Below are 5,038 nucleotides of genomic sequence, written 5' to 3'. Positions count from 1 at the left end.
TACTGCAGTCCTTATGTTATTGCTTTGTTTCAATATCTGGTATGATTGCCTGAGGGACCTGAGGTTTTTAATTAATTGTAGGGTTTTTTTTTAATCTTTAGAAGTGTTTGGTTATGTAAAATATTATTATTATTATTATTTTTTTGAGACTGGGTTTTGCTCTGTCACCCAGGCAGGAGTGCAGTGGCTCGATCACAGCTCACTGCAGCCTCAACCTCCTGGGCTTCAAGCAATCCTCCTGCCTCAGCCTCCCAAGTAGCTGGGATCACAGATGTGTGCCACCACGCCTGGCCAATGTTAAAAAATCCTTTAACATTTTTGTGGAGATGCACTCCTGGACTCAAGCGATCCTCCTACTGGTCCCGACCACCAGCCCCTTTCTGATAAACATTTACACTGTTTATTATCTGATGCCATTTCTATCTTCTTCCTTGTCGTCCAGACATCAAAGAAGTAGGTTTCTTCAGGGTTTTCTTTTTCAAGTCCTCATTGTTAAAGATCACTCACATTAGGGCCAGACACCACGACTCATGCCTGTAATCCCAGCACTTTGGGAGGCCAAGGCGGGCAGAGCACTTGAGGTGGGGAGTTTGAGACCAGCCCGGCCAACTTGGTGAAACCCCACCTCTACTGAAAAACATACAAAAATTAGCTGGGCGTGATGGTGCATGCCTGTAGTCCCAGCCACTTGGGAGGCTGAGGCATGAGAATCGCTTGAACCCAGGAGGCAGAGGTTGTAGTGAGCCAAGATCACATCAGCACACTCTAGCCTGGGTGACAGAGCGAGACTCTGACTCAAAAAATAAATAAAATAAATATCACTTACATTAGATATACCCAAGGGGTGTTCTATAGAGAGTTGGAAGCAGTGGTTATTGCAACAGGGGCACGGAAGTCATCTGGCTATGCCAGGATGCCCAGGGGATACTCGGGGCGGATGGCATAGTGGTGCTGGGGACTCACCGCACAGGACGCTCTGATTGACGCACTGCCAGGAGTAGCGCTCTGTCTTGGGGCTGCAGCCGGCCTCCTCAGCTCGAGTGTAACAACAGTCGTGGCCATGGCAGCACCTGCGGATGTCACATGGGCAGGACAGCAGGTGGGTGAAGCTCTCTCCTGGCCCTCCTCTCTTGCCAGGACCATGGGTGACTGAAGACCCCCAGGGAGGCACAGCATCCTCTTATCTAAGTTTTTTTTGTTTTTTTTTAAGAGACAGGGTCTTTCTCTGTCGCCCAGGCTGGACTGCAGAGGCACAATCATAGTTCACGGCAGCCTTGAACTCCTGGGCTCAAGCGATCCTCCTACTTCAGTGTCCCAAGTAGCTGAGACGACAGGCACACGCCAGCATGCCCGGCTGGTTTTTTAATTTGTATTTCCTTTGAGACAGCGTATCTCTCTGTCGCTCAGGCTGGAGTGCAATGGCTCAATCAGCTCACTTTAGCCTTGAACTCCCGGGCTCAAGTGATACTGCCACCTCAACCTCCCAAGTATGCTACTACAGGAACACAAACTCCTTTTTTAAATTTTTTGTGGATATGGGGGTCTCACTATGTTGCCTAGGCTGGTCTCGAACTCCCAGGCTCAAGCAGTCCTCCTACCTCAGCCTCCCCAAATGCTGGGATTACAGGTGGGAGCTACTGTATGCCTGGCCTTATCTAAGCTGTTTCCCTGAAAATCCCCGACTTGGGTGATGATTCCATTGGCCCCACCATGCCCTGTCCTGCCTTCCTGGCTGTGCCCAAGCTTGGTCCCTGCCTGCCTGCCTGCCTGCCTCACTCTCTGGGTCTCGAGCTTCTGTGACACATGACTCCTCTCTCTTCCTGGAGTGATCCAAGCCCTGCCACTTCCTGACTTTGCCCACACTGTACCCTCTGCCTGGGGCAACTTCATGTCTGCCCATTGTCCCTTAGGCCTCAGCCCAGGCACAAGCCCCTGCCTCCGGAGGTCATCCAGGCCTCACCAGGCTACACCCTCTCGTAAAATTGGATTCCCTCCCTTCAGGGCAGGTTTATAATGAAATCCTCCTCAGAGGCCAGGTGCGGTGACACCCATCTGTAATCCCAGCACTTTGGGAGGCTGAGGTGGGAGGATCACTTGAGGCCAGGGGGTCGAGACCAGCCTGGGCAACATAAGAGAGACTCTTGTCTCTATAACAAATTTAAAAATTAGCTCACCAGGCCAGGCTCAGTGGCTCATGCCTGTAATCCCAACACTTTGAGAGGCCGAGGCAGGTGGATCACGAGGTCAGGAGTTCGAGAGCAGCCTGATCAACACGGCGAAACCCTGTCTCTACTAAAAATACAAAATTAGCCAGGCATGGTGGCACGCACCTGTAATCCCAGCTACTCGGGAGGCTGAGGTAGGAGAATTGCTTGAACCCAGGAGGTGGAGGTTGCGGTGAGCCAAGATCATGCCATTGCAGTCCAGCCTGAGCAACAGAGCAAGACTCTGTCTCGAGACAATAAAAACACACAAAAAATTAACTCGCCAGGATGGCACATGCCTATAGTCCTAGCTACTTGGGAGGCTGAGGTGGGAGGATTCCCTTCAGCCCAGGAGTTTGAGGCTGCAGTGAGCCACTATGATTGTGCCACTGCACTCTAACCTGGGCAAAAGCGAGACCCCAGGCTAGAGTGCATGATTTTGGGTCACTGCAACCTCCACCTCCCAGGTTCAAGTGATTCTCCTGCCTCAGCCTCTTGAGTAGCTGGGACTACAGGCATGTGCCACCACGCCTGGGTAATTTTTGTATTTTTAGTAGAGACAGGGTTTAGTAGAGACCATGGTGAAACCCCGTCTCTATAAAACAAATCTCTACTAACCCCATCTCTACAAAAAACAGCTGGGCGTGGTAGTGCACACCTGTAATTCCAGCTACTTGGGAGGCTGAGGCACGAGAATCATTTGCATCTTGGAGGCAGAGTTTGCAGTGAGCTGACATCGCACCACTGCACGCCAGCTGGGATGACAGAGCAAGACCCTGTCTCAAAAATAAGAAAAAGGAACAAACAACAGCAACGACAACAAAAAAACCTCTGTGTCAATCACAGCCTTCAAGCTAGGGGAGAGGCGGCCGAATTCTGCCCTCTGCTAACTAACTATAGCTTTGTGGAAATGGGTGAGTGGCATGCCCTTTTGAGCCTCAGGGCCCCATCTGTAAAATGGGCATAACTGTCATGCCCGTCTTTAAAAACAGCCTTGGGGGTAAATGAGTGGAACTCATGGAAAGATCTCAGCCCACAACCTTCCACAGAACAGGCGCTTCTCACACAGTAAGTAGCAGGAGTGCAGAGGCTGCAGGCATGAATCCAGCCAGACTGCCTGGGTTCAAGTCCCAGCTCCCACGTCTTGGTAACTATGTGGCCTCAGACAAGTTACTTAATATTTCTTTTTTTTTTTCTTTTCAGAAGGAGTTTTGCTCTGTCACCCAGGTTGGAGTGCAGTGGTGTGATCTCGGCTCATTGCAACCTCTGCCTCCCGGGTTCAAGCAATTCTCCTGCCTCAGCTTCCTGAGTAGCTGGAATTACAGGCACCTGCCACCACACACAGCTAATTTTTGTATTTTTAGTAGAGACGGGGTTTCACCATGTTGGCCAGGATGATCTCGAACTCCTAACCTCGTGATCCGCCTGCCTCAGCCTCCCAAAGTGCTGGGATTACAGGCGTGAGCCACCATGCCCAGCCAAATCTAGGGCCAGAACGTGGTTGCAGCATATAAAAAGAATTGAATTCCATACTTTTGTTAACCCTGTTTTTTGTTTGTTTGTAGTTGTTGCTGTTTTTGAGACAGAGTCTCGCTCTGTCGCCTAGGCTGGAGTGCAGTGGTGCAATCTCGGCTCACTGCAGACTCTGCCTCCCGGGTTCAAACTATTCTCCTGCCTCAGCCTCCCAAGTAGGTGGGACTACAGGTGCCCACCACCACACCCGGCTAATTTTTGTGTTTTATTAGAGACAGGGTTTCACCATATTGGCCAGGCTGGTCTGGAACTCCTGACCTTGTGATCCGCCCACCTCGGCCTCCCAAAGTGCTGGGATTACAGGCGTGAGCCACCACACCCAGCCCCTCTTTTGTTTTTGTTTTGCTTGCTTGTTAGGGTTGTTTTTCTATTTATGGTAAAGGCATTGGCTTTCCATTTGTAGCATCAATAGAATATTTCCTGTTTACAATAACCTTATGTCATAGTAAATGGTAAAGGGATTTAAAGCAGTGGTTTTCAGCTGCCAGAGGCCTGAGAGAGTTTGGGCACACTCTGTGTGATCGGGCAGAAGGCCTGTGGGAAGTTTAGCAGAGGACAGGGCCAGGAAAGGTGATGGACAGTGGGGGTCTGTCCTGGTCACCAGGCCCCTGGGTCCTGCCCACCTGCTTGGAGCTCCCCACCCATCACACATGATGCTGCCAAGCCCTCTGGGTATTGTGGGCAAATACCTTAGGAGAGAAGCTGATGAACTTTGTTTCTTGAAATGCACAGATTCCTTGGACATCCCTGAGAGGTCAATCATGAAAGTCAACTTGGTTTTCTCCCCCTCATTTGGGTTCAGAATTTAAAGTCCACACACACAGGCAGTAAGATGATATAGATAAGGACATCATCACTCGGTTTCGGATGTTAAAATGTCTAGGTGGGTTAGGGGTGATTTGCGATCACACAACCTTGTGGCACAAAGAGGAATTCCCAGGCCAGAGGGAGACATTTTATTGCCATGTTATGATCTTATCATTGAGTTGAAAGGCAATCTTGTTTCATTTTGGATTCTTTCTTATGTTTATGTCTTCTAAGGGCACTTTGAATTTCCAAGCAAATAATAATTTTGAATTAGCTTTTAATCATTGACTTCTAGCACAGTTATATGATCAGAAACATGCTGTGTGATTTGATTGCTCTCAAATATATTGAGATTTGCTGGAACAAAATAAGTCAGGTTAATTTTTGTAAATGTACCATGCATGCTTAAAATGAATGTATCTACATTTGTTCCTGAGATACAGGTTGATGGACGGATGGCTACATGGATGTGATGGAGATGGTTTACTATCGGG

The sequence above is a fragment of the Pan troglodytes genome, chromosome 18 (genome assembly GCF_028858775.2).
Source record: "Pan troglodytes isolate AG18354 chromosome 18, NHGRI_mPanTro3-v2.0_pri, whole genome shotgun sequence".
NCBI lineage: Eukaryota > Metazoa > Chordata > Mammalia > Primates > Hominidae > Pan > Pan troglodytes.
This window is presented reverse-complemented; position numbering follows the sequence as displayed.